At 38.6% G+C, this 20,302-nt stretch overlaps 1 long non-coding RNA gene across 1 annotated transcript; it reads left to right on the top strand.

Moving 5' to 3' along the window:
• The first annotated feature begins 482 nt into the window (after positions 1 to 482).
• Positions 483 to 2,668, top strand: LOC108720520 (uncharacterized). The gene is made up of 2 exons (XR_001936529.1): positions 483 to 1,782; positions 1,857 to 2,668. It is a non-coding gene; the product is annotated as an uncharacterized lncRNA (long non-coding RNA).
• Positions 2,669 to 20,302: the final 17,634 nt, after the last annotated feature.

Genomic DNA, 20,302 nt, shown 5'->3' on the forward strand with positions numbered 1-20,302 from the left:
ACTGTCGTGAGGCGTTCATCATTGTGAGTTTTGTTCGGAATTTGACAATTCGTAAGTAATTCGTTACTCTATGTGTATATTCTGTGGTATCTTTTGTATGTCGTGTACGGCAAGGAGGCTCACGAAAATTGCCTTTCAGCTTACCGCGACTCAGGAGGATAATATATAGATACATATGTGTGTATGTGTATCTATATATAAATACATATATATATAAAAATACTATACAGTTCAGTGCTCGAACAGTCTCATATGGAGCAAAAGATCCGGGTTCGTTCTCCGGACAACTATTCTGAATATACGACACTAAGAATTTTAAGTAGAAAATATCTCTGAGATATACATTTAAGTGTGTGTATATATGTTATATATAGATATATATTATTTATATATATGTATACACACAATACAAGTATACTTATATACGTACACGTATATGTACGAATATGTGTACATTAAATGTATGTATAGTAGAGATATTTTATATATATATATACATTTAGTTACCTTGAGATTAAATTTATCTTTTGCAGACTTTGTTTGTCAGAGATATGTGTACATGAATATATATATTCATATGCGCAAAAACACATATATGGTATGTATATATCTACAAATAGTATTGAATGGGAGAAGATATTAAGTGAAAGGCATTTTTCATGCAGCGTGTCGCATTAAAGAAGGGAAAAAATAAGATGTATATCGAATCTTTTGGGTTCTTGAGTGATATATTGTATGATCTGTTGTTTTGTTTAATAATTGTTCGCGTTTGACGAAAGTTCGTAGATCCTTTTCTGTCTAAGATTTGAAGTGGAGAAACTGCAGAAGAATGCGGCGATGCAACGGGATTATAACGATATGCGGTCAAATTATATTATGTATATTATATTCCAGCTATGTGCCGGATGCGCACTCAGAAATCGTTTCTGTTTTCTTTTTCTTTTCACGTTCGAATTATCGATCAGAGTTTACGCCGCTCTCTAAATTGGACGTGTGATCATGGAATTTTATTTATCATTATTTATCGGATTGTGTAAATTATTGATGGAATTTGAACACTGGATGTTCTGCGTTATTCTTGGACCGAATCATTTTGTTGTGTATACATGATATATGTTGCAGAGACGTTTGTATGTGTAAATACATTCTTTATTTTCTTCTTTTTATCGAAGCAATCGAAACGGAATCGCGTGCACACGGCCGCATTCTTCATCTCTCTTCCGAGGAAGGATGAAACGAAACTCGGAGGTATAAATTTATCATCGTCCGTGCGGAGCCGTTTTTCCCCCCGAATACGCGAGGGGAGCATTTTTCTGCGATTTCTACCTTCTCACATATACAGCGAGAGAAGGAACTTCTCCGTCACAGCGTAAACTGTCACTGCTGCTATTTATTCAGCGATTCAACGAGACTTGCTTAAATCTACTAACATTAATATTATATTAATAATCATTTGTTGAATATTGTATAAAATTTTTTTGTTGAAATTTTGTAATTCGTTTAGTATTACAGCAGGATGATCTGCGATACGATACGCGACAAACTCCAGAAGTATCAGATGTTGTTGATGCAGCAAAAGTGCCTCGAGAACATGATATAATTATTCCGCAATATCGTAATTAAAATGACAAAATCGCAGAAAGCTATTTCTATCGGGCAGAATCGGCGTCTTCCTCGGCAAGTCTTTTCACTATTCGTAATATAACAACTAACGAAACTCACCGGCGACAGTGACAAATTCAGCCGTGTCGGCGATTTCTTTTTCTCCGTGCAGTTTCCCAAGTATGTATGTTGAGTAATGTTTCGAACACATTGTTTTTGCGCAGCAGCCGTGTATATATGTATGTACGTTGTAGGATGAGGCAGTAACCAAGCGGCGAGCGATTCGTGGACTCGTATAATAACTTCCCGACTGCTTCCACACTCCGCCTGCTCGAGCGTACGCGTTTTACGGCTTACACCCTCGTGACCTAAAACTCCAAAAAAAAATGGGAAAAACGAGGAAAGAAAGGAGGAACACATACAGACACATCCTAGACGCGAGAGATAGGTAAAAATAGGTTTGCACAAAAAACTTTCACACACATACACGCACACATAACATATATACACAAACACACACACACGCGGTGGGTCGAGACTTTCATATTCGGCTGCGGTACGATTCCAGTGTTTCTCTGTTTCTAGTTGTTGAATGTATTAGAGATAAGACTCGATCACAGCAATAGAGCAAAACCCCATCCCTCCCACCCTTCCAGTTGTGTTTGTCATTTTCACAGTTCCGCGTGTAAGATCCGCTGACGCTAAATAGAGCTTTATCGCACGTTCCCACCAAAGTGATTGTCGTTTCGCGATATTGCGAAATCTTGAGAGTGAGAAGAGCGCATCTTGTAACAGAAAAGAAAAAGAAAGAAGAGAATGGAAAACCGTTTGGTATCGTGACCGACAAGAGGGTTTCAGACGTAAACAAAAAACCCGACAAGTGCGATACAATGTAGCATACGTTGATTGTGCGTGCCGGATTGTTGAGCTAATCGGCTTAGTCGCGAGCAATGAGCGCATTTCGCATGAAGTCTCGAAGTCTTAGAATGCTGTACGGTAAAGCATTAACTGTTTGGACGCCGATTATCCTGAATAGTGAATCTCTTGGACGATCGATATCAGCAAAAAAATACAGGGAAAAATTTTTACGTCATCTTCCTCATCGTCTCGAAATGCTTTCTTTTTTATTTATTTTTTTATATTTATATGAAATATTTATATGAAAATTCATATGAATTTTTTTTATATTTATATTATGATTTTTTTTACTTTTAATATCGTACCTTGTTTATGTTATTCTCCACATGTAAATTTTGTATGGATAATCGATAATGATTATATAGGTCTCCCCTCTCTCATTTTACATCTGGATAATCGGTGTCTCGTGTACAAGATGCCTGAGTTGAACGATTTAAAAATAGTTTTAAAAATACGAAAAGGAGAGACACAATTATTTATTTTGAGAATTGAAACGAGTTGGTCATTTCGATAAATGCATCGTGTGAGCAAACATACACGATGCATTTATCAGTATTGTGCAAAACGAAATAAAACGGCCTTGATCCATCGGTCTCTCTTCATCGCGACTCTTCGATCGCTCCATTCCACAAAGTCTGTACTTGCACCACCGTCAAGTATCAGCTCTCTCGATTTTCCGTCAGCAAGTACTTGCCATTATTACGTTAGTTGCCATAGCCCCATACCGGTGCGGTAGAGAAGCTAGATAGATTAAGAGCACACGAAAATTGTTGTGCAAACACACGGATTCGCAAAAAATCAGTAGAAGTACGTATAGTGTAAATATTAACTTGATCATTCTATATATATTATATATAAATATATATACATACCGTATTGATTGCACTATTATATAAAAAAATATATTATTGTCGATTATAATTTTTATTTTTTTTATCCTTTATTGTTAGTTTATGTATCTTTTTTTTTCGCTGAGACGAAATATGTTCGATCTGCCGAATTGCGTTTACTTTTGCATCTAGGGTAAGCGGAGAAAACGAAAAAGGGATCGATCGTCTTTCGTACGATTAAATAAACGATACCAAATAATTACCTCGTGCAAGTAGATTTCGGCCGGTTAAATTTACAGAGTGTGACGTTTAACGCGAGCGAACGAAATTTACCGGTACCGCGTACCGATTCGAGCGGCACGAAACGAAAGAGGGAAGGTAGAAAATGGGTAAAAAGGAAAACCGTACGTCGTTCTTTTCCGCCGTGAATTGTTCGTTTAAAACCGCGATTCTTCACGCATGATAATTAAGTAACGTACGTTGATTACAGGAGAACATATTAATCCTGTCGCGACCGTGGCACGATTGTATTACACGCGGAAAATCTAAATTGTCACTTTACGTGTAATATCGCAGAACATACAAAACGACAATAAGAAATAGCAACTTGATTCTTTGTCATATTTATCTATTAAGATTACACACGTATTGTTCAGTATTGCACGCGCGTGGTGGAATATGTAAATTACGCGCAATAAAGCGGGATATATTTCGTACAGCAGCGAATATAATTTCGTTTTTATTATTATTTTGCAGCATGTGATTTATTTATTTTTTAAATAATTATTTATCGCATTGGAATTATCAGAAATAAATAAATTCGCGTTTTTACGAGAATTATCCTCGACTGTGAAAAAGTCAGCCTTCGATCGAGACAATGAATATATTTGCGATTAAGGATTATCGTTAAACTCCTCTGTAATTTGCGCAAGGGAAAAAAGTAGATTGCACCAAAATGATCGTTTCGTCTCCTATTATTAACTATCATGCAAGAAAGAAATTATTGCAACAAAAAGTAAAAGCGAGCGGTCGCTTTTTTTTTACAGTTTCGTGCTGATCAGAGAGATCGCGAGACCGTTGCAATTTTCGCGAGATCAAATATCGCTACTAGCTGCACGCGAAAGTGATACCTGCGTGTTTTTTTTCCCCTTTCCGACAATGGAGACGCCGCGATAGCCGTAAGGTTTATTTTTCCGTATCCGCGATATCGAGAGAATTGAACTCGGAGTTACACCCCGGTATCAATCTCCGATGACGAGATGTGAAACGGGATCGCGATCGTATCGAATTTCAGTCGGACGTAGATTGCAAGGGAGAAAAGAAAGGGTAGGTAGAGGTTGGGGAAGTAGAAGGGGCGAAGGATGGTTTTTCGCTGATGCTGTACGATTCCGCGCGACTCCCCATAAAATGGCCTTAAAATAGTTGATGTTTAGTAACGGTTGTCAGCTCTCTGATTTTTGGCCGGACACTGACTTTTCGAACGAATCTCCCTGCAAACGAAATAAATCTCCGGCTAACCGATCTAAATTTTAATGGCCTGGTTTTAAGCACGCATCGGTTTTCCGATTTCGAAAAAATTCCTTCGGTAGATAGCCAGATCTTTTTTTAGTGAAAAAAATAACAATTTGAACAATAGTAATCGATCTCCGGAGGTAATTTCCGGCAGGAGGACCGTCGATCTCCACCAGTCGGAAGGTGGCAACCGTGTGTTTAGTATATATACACGAGAAGCATTGTAACCAAAGACATGGAACATGAACAGCACCAGCCGTGTGTAAAATTAGTCAACAAAAAGGAAAGAAATAGGACACGAAGATAGCCACTCTCTTTCTATTCAACTAATCACAATATCGTAGAAAGAGAGGGAGGTCGTTTTCACCCTCTCTCTTTCTCCCATTTTTATTGACCACATTTGATACACTATTTAGATACGGATGGCGCAGTCTATGTTCTGTGTCTTCGATTGTAACCGTTAAACGAATGCACCCTTGTGCGATAGGAAGCATAGAAATTTGCGTTTGTTTTTAAAACTACGCCAATTTCAACGTGAATCAGAATCACGAACGCACGCACACCCTCGCTGATAATTAAAGATCGCATTAAAGGATCAAAATTTTTCGCAAGATCCTTCCGCATTTCAACGTCCAATAAAATTTTTCGCGAGATCCCTTAAATTCGCATTTCAACGTCAACCGCAGTTCTACGATTTCTTTTCCGTTAATCTTGCTAATTAAATAATCCTAATCAATGTACAGTTGCGAAGACTCGGCGATTAAATAATAAGACTTAATTCACGAATTTGAATTCTGGCACTGAATTATGACGAGCCGGATTATGATTTATGGAAACTTAATTGCACGCGAGGAATGCGTGCAAAGTGTAATGAAAAAAAAACTGTTCTTCTCCAAGAGAGCGAAATGGAAGTTTTTATTTTTCACGAATCACCGGTCGTGAAAACATCGAGGATTGGAACCGGTTTAATTTTGATAAGCTCGCGAAGAATTTCGAAATAAATTTGTGTGAAATTTATTTCGAAATATGAACTCGAAGTATACACAAAAAGAATTATTTTTAAAATATCTAAAAATTTATAGATCAATTTTAAGCAGAATCGTATAAGATTCGTAACTTGTTCTCGTAAGACTTGTAAAAATTTATGACTCGTGTTCTAATTTTATGCATATATACCGTAAGACGTATGATTATTTGTAAATATCTACAATTTCTTGTAAATCTTACGGTTAGCAAGAAGCTGTCTGTAAAGATATTGCATAAAGTTATAAGTACTTGTAAGTTCTTACAAGTCTTGCGAGAACATGTTACGAGCCTTACGATATTCTGCTTAGAATTTAGACATTAAGTAGACACAAATTTGAAAACAATCTTGTTGGATCGTTAAAATAATTATGTAGGAAAGTGAAACATAATGAATAAAGTTATAAAAAAATTTTGACATTCTAGCAAATCAGTTTGAGCGTTCTACACAATTACTTCGATAGTCCAACAAAATTTTCAGTATCCAGTTAAATTTTTAGATACTTCAGCAAAACCATTCTTTTCGTGTACAAATTTCGAGAGCAGACGCGGTAGGGACGCAAAAGTTATGTATTTACGACATGTACGAATGACGATGATTGACGTTAAAATAATCTATTCTTCCGTAGCACGGAAAATTGAACTCGTCGAAATTCTACCGCTTTCGCTTCCCGCAAAGTGTACAATATTCAAAACTGTAAATATGCGTGCGTGTTGCTGGGGTAATCTTTATGAGGGTTAAATCGAGCGGGCAGTACAGCGTGCCTTTCCGCCACCCCTAAAGGATAATCTTTCAAGATAAACCCTTCAACCCTTAATCGGTGGTGTACCTTTTTACATGTATAATATTTTTACGTGCAAGGATCATAAATTACCATGTTGAAGCTAATAATTTACGACAGACACGATAATAATGGGATAATTGAGTAGATCGAGATCGATATCAGAATTTCTTAATATTTTATACAAGACCGTGACTGTATTCCACGCTTCCGGTTAAGGCTCACAAAGCCTTTATTCATATCCTCGTAAAGCTTGTACGAAAAAAGGAAGAAAGGCAGAAACTGTTATCACCACTTTCACGCTTATTATATTGTAAGGACGAAGGGGAGGGACTATTGTCACCACTCTCGCATTTATTACGTCGTAAGCGAGCGAACGAAGGCTCCGCGATGGAACGAATATAAATTCAACGATAATTTAATCGAGCTCAGCGCAGTGCCAATTCGTTTAACCCTCCGATGCATTTTCAGCACGTCGGAGATAACCCCGGTGCATCGTAATTTTCTTCTCTTTTCTTCTTTTTTTTTTCCTTCATCGAACGCGCATTATAAATATTCACCGTTTCGTTCATCAGGATTTTTAAAAATGTAAAAATCCAGTTCAATACCTTGGGAGCAAATGCGCCAATTGGATTTTTCCGGAGGAAAAATATTGGCTCCAAAAGTTTGCCTAAAAATCTGCCAGTCTGAAGGCAGGAGGGCGCGAAAATCTGGGACACCCTGTGTAACATTTCCTCCTTTTTATTCGCGGGTCGACGAGTCTCCAGCTCCCGTTTCCAAGGTATTAAGCTATTCGGGACTTTTCGCTATATCGCGTTTCAGATACGGTTCAACGCTAACGTCGCGGACAATACGGGACTTTGGGCGTTCAACCCCTATCCCGTCCGAGTTACGGCATCGCCGCGAAAGCCTCCTTCCACCGATGAAAATTATATTAGTCCGGAAACTTTGACTTCGCAGCGCATCAGAGGGGTTAAGACGAAGCCGTAATCCAACCGTAATATCCAGCGCGAATTTCACCCGCAAAATCCGCGTTCGATGTAATCCTCCGCGCGCACTAATCTCCTTTTGTTTCCGCTAAAGACTCCATCGCGCCGAACTTGGTGAACCGGCGACGAGGTACGAACGCGCACGATTATTACGTGCCGGTTGCGCCGCAACGTTGATTAATCGACCATCCAAGTATTTTTCATTCCCTCCCGTTACAATACAGGGCCATGATCTGGAATGAGGCAGCTAAAATCGCTAATCGGAGTCAGTTAGCTCTGGATTGTCCGTTTGCACCCGCGTCAATTAATAACGCTTTTTGTGATTAATTATGTATCCCATATTGCTTCGCGTGCGCGTTATACAATATAAAGGTACTTGCTCTCAAATCAGTCATCTTTTGTCTACGCGGATCTTTTGGTCGGCTCGAATTTACCTTGAGGCTCCTGACCGCTCACTACGGACTTTTGAAAAAACACAATAAAAATTCCTGCAAAAGATATTAAAATAGAAATATTTTTCAATAAAACAATATTTGCTGGAGTACACTTGAAAACAGAATATATGCGAAAACTCCTCTTTTAATTTGGGATAGAATGAAATTATATTTATCTCATTCAACTGTTATCATGTAATTTGTTTCGTTTTCTAGTTAAGCATAATTTGATTTTAAATATATGGTTATTTATTGATTACTAGAATACAAGGGGAATATTTTCGGTATATTTTACAAATCTGTTCTATCGATTGTTTTATTTAAAAAATATTTATATTTTGATATCGTTTGCAAGAATTTTCAGTATGCATGTATTTTTTCACTTCTAACGTTACAATTCAAGGCTGCACTGCGGTGAGTAGATAGAAGGTCTTAAAGAAAATGTCTTCATTTATCGCTAAGTTTACAAACAGAAGGTGATTTTACTAAAGGGTGTATGTGAATTCTGAGAAATCGTTAGAGGCGGTTAGGTACGATCGGCGTATTTAACGTTTAAGGTAGTTAACTATTCGTCACCATTCTCGCTTTTGCTATCTTTGTCGCGGATAGAAACACTAGAGACGTCATTCTGCTGAAGTATAATTCTCGGTCTAGGGGACGAATTGTTAACGAGAGTTAGTTGGTCAGTCGGTCAGGCGCGGTTAACAAAGTTTTCTTTATTCATCCATGTTATGGATGTACTATGTGACTATAAACCGGGACAGCTCGAGACTCAGAATAACTTCATTAGGGCTGCACGCGGCCCTCATAGCCACTTGGAACGTTAGTCAATTATTAAACTACGGTCTACTAACGTGGCGCTCGCTGTTTACTTCGCACAGGATAATTCTTAGTTCTCCGTATTTCACGAAAATGTAATCCTCTTCCAAAATGTACCTTTTTTAAAATAGAGGAATTTTATAAAAAGAAATTGGCCGAGAAAGTATGTATATACATATATATAAAATTTATTAATGACTGCAAACTGAAAAAGTTCTAGTGGAAAAAGTTCCTTACAATTGTACTGCGATCGCCAAATTAACTCAATTTTTAATTAACTATATAATTAAATAATTATTAAAATTAAGATTTCACATGTGAGAAATGCGATACGTGATAAGGAAGGAAAGAGAAAGAGAGACTCTTTTAATATATTCTGTAAGAGAATCCCGTAGACTTGGACTATTTTGTTTTTTCATGCCTTTGCAATATATATCGGTGTTTGTAAAGCATCTTTGCACGCTTCTGGAATAGCACGTTTTTATCGATCATCCTGTAGATACGATCTAAACTGTTAATTAACCAAGACTGCCGGGGTGCGATCGATCCTAAGCCGCTTTTCTAGCTAGAGGAAAACCCAAAGTGCTAAAGCGCAAAGCGTTTCCGGTTTTGGACTGAGACGAAGCGCCATGGACTCTTCGAATAGCACCGAGAATTGATTATAACACTCTAGTCTCTCCCGCGTGCATAAATAAATCGGTGCGCGCAAAAAGTTTCAACCTTGATCCGATTCCTATAGAATGCATGAAGGTTCTAATATCCACACGCGAAATACCCTTGCTCGCGATTTACACTTGAAAGATTTCGTAGCGAAAGGGAAGTAAAAATCAAGAGCGGGAAGAAATCGACATGACAGTTTCCACGATTTCGCTTATACAAGAAAAAGAAAACAGACAAAAATACTCTTCTTTCTCATCGTACGAAATACAACAAATTCGATCACTAGTCACTAGAATTTTATTAAAGATTAGTGCATATTAAAAATATAGTATACTGCTATATATAAAATTAGCAAAATTATAAATGTAAAAGCACATAAATAATTAAACCGATTAAATACCCAATAATGATATTGTCATGTTATTTAACAGAACATGAACGTATTATTTTATTATCAAAGTTAATTAAATTATACTCCTGCATTTAGATATTTTGTATAAAGCAGCCTTTAACGTGCACTAAGTCCAGTCTACTGCGAGTGATCGAGTTCACCATAGGTCAAATCCGCCGATTTCGGATTAAAGGTGATTTTAGGTCTGCTTTTCATTTAGCTGAACTAATAGTACACCTTTGCGCTTGAAATAAAATACAACCTCGCCCAAAAATATTAGGCACCTTATTAATCATTTTATAAAGTTTTAGTTCAAAAATTGATTTATGACATTTGCTGCAAAGTGTTCAAGAATTTAAACTGTACAATGCCGATAATTAATAAGTGATAATATAAATAAAAGAGTTCCAAATAAATATGATAGAATATATAGGTGCCTAATATTTTTGTATGTTTGAAATTTGGCGAAAGAGAGGAAAAAAATTGTAGCGCGCGCAGTCTAGTGTAGCAATAAAAAATAAAGCCTTTTTGCGCGAGCCGATTTGTACAAAAGGCCTACTTCAAATATCTCCTCGAGCGAGCACTCGAACTCTCGACGTTACGATTACTGGGTCGTCGTCATGCGACGGAAATGCATCAAGCGAATCGATGCGAGAGAATCGCTCACGCTGATCGCTCACGTCGGGAGGACCGTCGGAGTGTACAGTACAATACGTACGTGTAAGGCTAGGGTAAGAAGTAACGCGATTAATGTTTCACTCCCGGCCCGATGCAGTCGCTCCCGTTCGGTGCACAAAGTGCTGCATGAGGTACGCTTTCGCGTCCCTTTGGAGAACCAAGCGGTTTAAAGGGACGCCGATGGGGCTGACGCGAGCTCGGCTGACGGCTTAGAGCGCGCCTCGCGTCGGGGGTGTCAATATTTTCTCGTGCAGTATACCGAATCTCTCGCAACACCTAAATCGTACATTTTGAGAGAGTATTTAGGAAATAGACGGAGTATTTAGGGCGGAAATAGACGATCGATTTTGTCGCGCACGCTGCCTTCATAATTCTGAATGTGAGGGAGAATAATTCGCATGTTTAATTATCAGTCGTTTGTCTTTTTTTTTTTAAATTCCTCTTGTTTTTACGTCTCATATATTTTGCGAGAACATTTAGGAAATAAATAGATGGTGTATTTAGAATGGAATCTGACGATCAATCTTGTCGCACACACTGCCTTAATAATTTCGAGTGTGAGAGAAAATAATTCACCTGTTTAATTATCTGTGTTTTTTTTTAATTTCTTTAAATTCATTTTGTTTTTACGCTTCGTATTTTTCTCATGTAATTTCCATGTGCTCCGCAAAAGGTATGCGATGAACGACAAAAATGATTATTATGTGTATATTGGACTGATTGCGCATATGTCGCATTTATTTAAAATAACAATTAATCATTATCGATCCCTTCGCCTCTACTCTACGCAATAATTTTTCACGAAAATAATTGAAATAACGATCCTCGGTACAACGCGAACCATTAAACGGAGTTAATTAACCATGACTCGCGGCATAAAAGCCGACTGTATCAACGTCACTTTATGCTCGGCTAATAGAATTACCTATCTCTGTCCGCGCGTTACAGTTAACGTCTGCGAGAGAAGGCGGAAAAGTCGTAAAGTCGGTCACAAAGGGTGTTTAAGGCGCGGAAAAACCTTGACCTTTTTGCCATAAATCACTTTCGAGCGTGAGTCGCGCGGTCCGACGCGCGATACGGCGGTGTCGCTAAATTGGCTCATTTGAGAGCGCCTAATGACGCGTACGCTCGCAAAGAGGGGTGGAGAAAAGAGGTCCGGGCAAACGGCCAACCGACCCCCATTCACCCTTCCCCGTCGTCGTCGTCGTCGTCGTTGGCGGAAGCTCTTAGAAACGCGACTTCGGGTCTGGCCCTGAATGGGGCGGTTCGCGTGATCGGACCGAGGCACACCACGGCCGCTCGTGTATCACAATAAACGGGAAGAAAAAAATCGCACGAATTACCATGTGTCTCGCATACCACTATACTCTAACGACAGCATCGATAACGCTCTAAACGATAAGTACCTAAACGACACACCGTTTAAGCCGTATCCAACCCGTAAATCTCAACTCTAGCTGCACCAAGTGCCATAGTCCATAGGTACACGATTATGATTACATAGAACTCGATATAGCGTCAGCAGCTGATCACGAGTGAGAAAGCGAGCGAGCGAGCGAGCGAGCGAGAGAGAAAGAGAGAGAGAGAGAGAGAGAAACAATTATTAATTGCGCAATTATTAATTGAGCAATTGGTTCTACGATTACCGTGACTGCACGCGGAGTGAAAGGGGGAAGAACTGAGAGTGCGAGAGCGTGAGTGAATGAGAGGAAGGTGGCGGGACGACGGTAAGCAGGAGTTACGTTTTGCAATCGCGACACGTGACTCGAGATCTGGCGAACCCGTGGAACCGGATAGCGCTCTCGAGCGTTTACAGACACACCAATATATACGACAATATACACGTTGAGATTGATTGATTTCCGGTCCGCCTGTCGCCTCGGTTACTCTGCACCACATTCCCTCCTGGGTACATGGCATCCGTTACTGTACATTACACGCCGGCTTATTTTTCGACGCCGTTAGTCTGCGATTAGATTTGCCGCTTCCACTCCCCGATCCCCTGTGACTCGTGAGCTACCCTAAGCATAGCGGTGCGTGAAGTTGATGAGAGAAAAGAAGAAGAATGTGAGAGAGAGAGAAAGAGAGAGAGAATATATGCAGTATGAGTGTGTGTGAGAAAGAAAAGCGTGAAATAAAGAATTTTGTGGATGGGACGAGACGATGGTGCGTGACATCTTTGCAAGAGACATTATCGAACACTTGGAACTGTAGTAACAAATTGCAATTGTATGTTGTAAACATTACTATTTCAAATATAATGCTATTATTAACAGAATATACGTGTGTGGTTTGTAGAGTGGTGGTTGACCACGCGTCCGTTCTCATTTCACGTCGACAAGTTACCTAAAATCCATATCACGTGAAAAAAAAAGGGAAAAAGAGAACCGAGCTCAAACTGATGGTCGCCGATAGAATGTTGCGACCAAATGTGACGTTTCCCCGGTTCGTACAGCATCGATTTTTAGCAGACGTCCCTTTTAAAACTTGACTGACGTCGAGACGAGCGAGAATGAAATCTTTTTGATCTTTTTGGCGTTACATCTCTTTCCGTTTTCCCGTTTCGAAACGACACTCGAATATTCTTAGATCTCGCCCGTTTGAGGGAAGGATATAGCCGAGATAAATGGTTATATCCAACGGTACCGTGGCGCACCACGAATATTTTATTCCGTTTAAAGCGATGACTCGTTTCCGATAAATATATCGACGTATCAATTCTCTTTGAGTTATTAGCGATCGGAATTACTCTCTCGGATTCCTCTCGAAATAAGCTTAACTTAATAAAATCTTTAATTTGATTTCCAGCAGACTTCGCCTTAATACAATTTTAATTTTCAAGCTTCATCTACAGGGGACATTCAAAGTTAAACGTTAAAAATTTGCAGTAAATTACGGTCTTTGCAATCTTAGCTCGGAAAAATGCAATTTCGAATTTTTTATTAAGATCAAGACTTTTACGGCTATCTTTCTAAAGATATTCTGGAACACTTTGCTCACGTCAATTTAATGCCCCCCCCCCCCTTCCTCCTTCTCTCTCTCTCTCTTTTCCGTTCATTTAATTCTTTACAAAAACTATTCAATTTGTAGTCTGATTAAAATAGTTAATTGTATCGCGAATTACACAAGTGAGATAAATGTCAACGACAAGTAAATTCATCGACCGGAATGTAAACCATCAATATCTCGCAGGATTATAATGACAGATTGACGTAGACGGTAGAATTTATTCTTTACCAGGAAATACGTGGCTTGCACGTCATGTGTATAAATAAGTACGCGTACGCTAATTTTATTCGTTGTAATAAAGATTTACGCCATTTTTACGTCAAGTAATGTGCCACGCTTGGGACTATACTTTTATTTTACGTACGTATATTTTTATATTACTGACCTTGCGAATAGCAGTCATAAGGGAAGAGACAAACAGACAGACAGAGAGAAAGAGGAGAGAGAGAGAGAAGGGTGGAAAGGAGAGAATATAATTTATACGCTCTATTTAAAACTCTTTAAAGATTAAAGGTAATCTACATTTAAAATTAAAAATGATTGAAAAGGACGTCTTTATCCGATAAATATTTTTTTTAAATATGAATGAATGAACGAACGAGTTAAATAATAAAACGTCAGGTTTTAATAGAAATACGAGCAAATAATACTGACCATTTATTAAAAACATTGACGAGAGAGTTATGAAAATACCGACTCGATAAATACAAACGTTATTCAAATAATATACCTCCGTCGTCGTGTCTCTGGTCTCCCTTTGTTGACGACAGCGAATGAATTTCAAAATATTTCACTGCATCAAGAACAGTAAAAAATGAATGCCATATAATACAACTATACAAAATATCCCGAGTATTATGTAGCCTCATTTCTCCTTTCACGCGATCGATTTTTTCTTTTCGAGACAAAATCTCCTCCCCTCCCGATTTCGTCGAAACGCTCGTCATATAGTAATTATCGGAATTGTAAAGAGTAGCAAGGGATGAAATAGCTTCTCGCGGACGTCTCGTTAGACGCTCGTAAAACAACGCGAGCAATGATAAACGTGCGGGCATACGCCTCTGAGGATCTCCGGGCATTTTTAATTACACCTAACGCGTAACGAGGTGCCGGCGTGGCGCGGCGCGGCGCGCCGGTGAAAAATTCTCGACCTATATCTACGATGCTGTTTCGCCGTTGCGCGCACGACGTACCGGCACATGAGGGAGAAACACTAAAAATAACGGGGCGCGAGTGTAAAGGCCGCACTCGAGGCACGCAAAGGTCGATTACGGGCGGAACGAGCGGCGAGTATCCAGGCATCAAATCCTTCTGCATAATTCCGCGCCGCCGTCATCCACCGAAGTATAATGCGTCGGAACTTGGGAATTCTAAAGACGTCTGTGTGCTTTACCGATTATTTTGCAAATAAGTATTTTCCTAACTGCCTTTACAGATTAAAATATTCTTTTCCACACACACACACACACACATACACAATTTAAGTATAAACGGTAATGTGGTCCAAACCGGTCGACTTTATGCTAAAAAAATTGTTAAAAAATTACATTTTAGTAATGGTATAAAGTATATGAGCTGTTATAGCTCATGTACTTCTCGCTACTTGTCTTTCGCGATACGTTAATTTATATCAATATAAATAAAAGTACCGTCGTAAATAAGTTCAAACGGACGTTTCGATTCTTACAACGGTCTTCTTCAGTCAATATAAAATATAAATTAAGATTACGATCATGAAAACTTAATTACAATTCATTAATTATTTCGGAGCATGATCTATGTTGAGTTCCTCTTCATGTATTCTTGGATTATAAATTTCAAAATTTAATCTTATTATCAATGCATAGCTTGTCAACTTCAGAATATATGGACCATATTTGCAGTTTATTGACGTATATTAAAAAGCATTTATCCAAACGTACCGCAATAAATTAATGCTTTTTTAATTATATTTTGTATTTTATATAATTTATAATTTGTTTAAATTCTAAAAGTTAATAAATTTGTTTTCAATTCTCAAGCTCATCAATTTAAAAATTTAATTTGTTTTAACCAACTTATCAATTTATTTGTAATGTAACCTATTTTCTTCTTTATTCGCAGCTTTCGAGCAATAATAACTGAGAAACGATTATGTTACAGACTTTATACGTTTATTTGGTAGGGATAACCTTTTTTAGATGGAAAATTACAGTTTTATTATCGGCTTCTGACGTCAACTCGTAACAATATTTGCTGTATATACAAGTTTTATATTGTACGTATAAAAGTCTTAAGTCTGTTTTTTCCTGCACCAGACTGCACTAGAATTATCTTTCTCACTTTAATCAGTATCAATCATGTACCTATTTCACTTTAAGTTCCAAAAGTGTATATAGTGTCAGTCATAGAAAAAAGACTATTTAGTTTGGCAGATCACTAGGCATTAGAGATTACATGAACAAGCAATATTGAGTTCTAAAAATTAGTAATAAATATCTGATATGAAATATTAGATAGTAAGAAAATTTGTACGTATGTGTGCGTACGATATTGATGTTGTAAAACTGCAGCATAAATTCTTGCATAACGTATAAAGCATAGTGCATAAGAGAATCAACCAATAAAAGTTTCTCTTTTCCGTGAAATGAAAGGAGAGGAAGGATTCTGATTAGTTGATTCTCTTGTGCGTTATACGTTAAGCGGCGTCTACAATGAGACTTTAAAGCGTAAAACTTCAACTCTAAGTTTTCAACCGTAAGAAATTGACCAGTCCTAGTCGATTGATCTTCTCACATTCGACTATAATTGGTCAATTTCTTACAACTTAGAGCTTAAAGCTTAAGTTTTACGTCGTAGCATCTCATTGTATAATAGACGTCGCTTTATGCAAAAGTCTGTACTGCGGCCTTAATGTGTAGTAATGCGTCAATGACATGTAAATCGTACGTGTATAAGTTCCATATTCCTATATGGAATTGGTAAAACAGATGACTTTAGGATCCCTTTAAACGGCTGTTCGCGATTGGCCGTTTCCTTAAGGAACGCATAACGGACCGGATGGAATAAAATCTCGTTTTCCTCTCGTTTTCGAATAACGAGAAATGAAATAAATGGCGAGAACTTCCTGCCACGGAGACGCGACCTACATAATATAGACCCGAGAAAAATTGAGAGAAACTGTTTGTACTCGCGCTTTGATCTTGCAATGATTAATATTTAGATAGCGAGATTAATATACATCCCGATATTTACCAAGCATTTATTAGACGTTTATTGATGCATCGTTATTGAATATTGATTTAGTTACGGGCGGAGAAGGGTGATTCATTTACTCAATCATACCTAAAAAACCTGGAGAAAGCAAAACGCGTAGACAGGTTTAATTAAACCGCTTCTCTTAAAAGTATTCCAAATATAAAGATGATATCAAGACTAATCCATCAACATTGATCATTAATACACGATAATAACAGAATTGTGTTCTAAAGCTACACGCGGCCGATTCGATTATTGTAGAATGGTCATCATCGCAAAGTAATTGCTTGTTGTCAAAGTAGCTTGTCGCTTAAAGTACGCCCTATCCAACCCGTCTGCGTTTCCCGCGACGACCTGAAATTGCGGTATAAATTGCCGCATAGAAAGAAAGAAAGAGAGAACGGGTGAGTGCGCGAAAGGAGGTGGTGGCAGAACGAAAGCGGCGCTTATATGCTCGAATTCAATTACACAATGAATGGCCGGCAGGCATGAATATTTTCGCAACGACGTTGCAGACAGGGCTCGTCTTGGGCCGAGCGCGGCGTAGCGGCGATGAATCCGATCGATCGGCCCCAGTCACGCTGACCGACCTGCCGTGTTGCCCTCGCGATTTCGATCTATCGAGTGCGGATATCCGCAGCGCGCAAAATTGCGGCCCGTTCGTAATTACGTCGCCCTTTCGCCGATCGGCCGTATCTTCGTGAAACATTCACGCGTGTCCATTGGCGTCCCGCGCCCGCGTCGCCCACCCCCTGGATCCGGGTGTCGCATGAAAAAGAGATCAGCACAATGCGCATCATTATATGCGGATAGAAGCGGCACGCGATCGATCCGTGCGGTAATTTTGCGAAAAGAAGCGTGCCAAGGGCCGCGCGTTCCCGTTCAAAACGAATAAACGAATGAACGAGTTGCGCGTTTTCCGTCACCCCCGCATTGCTGAATTCATCGCGGTCGTTGATTCCTTTAAAAAAAAACTCTTTCGTTCCCCTCCCTCTCCCTTCCCGTCCCTTTTCTACTTTTGCCTTATCATATTCCATTTTATTCCGCGCCATACCGTATAATTTAATTTAACTTCATTTAATTTAGCCTCATTTCGCATTGCCCTATCCTATCCCATTTTACCTAATTCTGTTTCATTTCGGCTCTCATCCCCCGCTTTATTTTAATTGATTTTATTTTGGCCTGTTTCGTCCGGCTTTATTCGGGATCCGCGTTTGATTTGAATATGTGTTTTATTTTATTTCCATCTGTGCACCATCGAAAGAGAGAAAGGGAGAAAGAGAATTACTATCCTCTCGGCATTATTATATTCGAGTACAATAAAACGTCGATTATTGCATACGACAATTAAATTAGTTACATTTTTACGGTTGCACGTCGATTGCACGTCGTTTTTGCGTTCCACGCGTTGCGGATCGACGAAGCTTCCCTACCATTTAACAACGTTAATTTGTGCAAACGCAATCGTCGTTTAATTCATCTACATATCGCGCAATTATTCAGGAATTCTTTTTCTCTCTTTTCCTCTTTCTCTTCTCCCCCTCCCCCCCCATCCTTCTTTCTCTCTCTCTCTCTCTTTCTCTGCAGTTTACATCCGACAACGGAGTGACAGTTTCGAAAAGATCGGGTCTTGCATTCGACACTTCTGGATGCGGGTGGCGGCGGCGTTAACGATCGCCCTGCGGAAACGCCCAAAGGCGACGGGAACCGCGTTTCGAATCTGACGCGCACGTACGCACGCACGCACGTATGCACGCACGTATGCACGCACGTATGCACGCACGTATGCTGGCACGCACGCGACACCCCGCCGCTTTTCGGTTGACACGCGCATCGTTATGCATACCGTAACGCCGAACACCATAGGAGCCTGTCGAAGTGGGGTTGGGTAACAAGTCAATTCGCCGACGACTTCGTCACCCGGCACCGTTGCCCGTCAGGAAGGCGAGGAGATAGCGGCGCTATAATTCCACACTCTCTTGTTCCCCCGTTGTCGACAGTCAATCGAAATCATGGGGGGCGAAGTTTAAGGGGAGAGGGAAGGAGACGTCTGTCAGCGTTTTATTTCAATCGACCGGTTAATTACCGTGTTTTCAATGCCAATTTTCGAAGGGATTAAGAAGCGATGAGCCGTATTTGCGCGAGATTTTCACGGGTACGGGTAACCGTGAAATTAATATTGTCAACTACGTCCGCTTAATGCGAGATAAATATTGACGCAATTAATTAATATTAATCATTTTCGTTTCGATGTACTTTCGTTTATTGTTATTCGAATATTTAATTCGTCAAACTGATATGGTTGTGCAAGGAAGGGAGTGAATTTAGTTTCCAATCTTTACGTTAAAAAAATATCTATCTTTACGTTAAAAAAATATGTATTTTCTTTTTTATGATACAAACAAATTGTTCGAAAAATGAATAAACTGTCATGCTCAGAATATCTTCAACTTTCATGTTTTTACAGTTTCATTTTGCAAAAAATTCAAAAGCTTAAAAAATTAAAATTAACCTTTTCTTACTTAATTATATTATCTTAATAAATTATACTAATAAACTCTGAAAGGAAAGAACAGAGCATGCTAATTTATATATACATATATCTCTCGTGGTCGGAGTCCTTTTAAGTATTATAAATGATAAAAAATGCTCCATCCTTCCCGTATTTCTTGAATGTAACTTTTCCCCGTATTAAAATTCCTTCTAGGTAGAACAGAATGTAAAATAATGACCTTATTGATATAGAAGATAAGCGCCACTCGACAGTTTGAAGGACCACCCTAACAGACGAATATTGAGCCACCCCTGCTGGATTTCTCCCCTAACGTCTGTTCGCGACGTAGCTTCACAAAGAAAGTCGCAAACCTTCGCGTCACGCTTTTTTACCCTTAAAAACGTCGTAAATGATTTCCTTCCCGAATAATCTCTAATTCCTCCACGTCACAGTTACAGGTGTAACGGTATTCGAGCCGATATAATTAATTACTGCTAATTAAAATTATTCATTTATATGTGTCACTCTTTCTATTATATCACATTAAAAATATGTCAAATATCGACTTCTCTAATATTTAATCCTTGGAGACTTTGATTTAATAATATTAAACTTGAATATTGATTCATTATCTGAAAGCGTGGATTAATTAATTATTAAATATGCAGAGCTTAATATATTATTTAATATTTTTAAGTGCATAATAAAATTAATTACTATCTATACACAGAAAAATATCGTTCTATTACTAAAAAAGGATTACTCAATTTTCTTTCTTTTAAGAAAGAACTTTCATCTTTAACAAAGAATATTTTCTTGATAATAATCTTAAAATATACTTATTACAAATTTTAAAAAGAAATCATCATTATGTACTCGAACAAGAATCTATTTTCTTTTGAAGAATATTATAAGATGGATCGA

Source organism: Mycetomoellerius zeteki, unplaced genomic scaffold (genome assembly GCF_001594055.1).
Source record: "Mycetomoellerius zeteki isolate Tzet28-1 unplaced genomic scaffold, Tzet1.0 scaffold151, whole genome shotgun sequence".
NCBI classification, from domain to species: Eukaryota; Metazoa; Arthropoda; class Insecta; order Hymenoptera; family Formicidae; genus Mycetomoellerius; species Mycetomoellerius zeteki.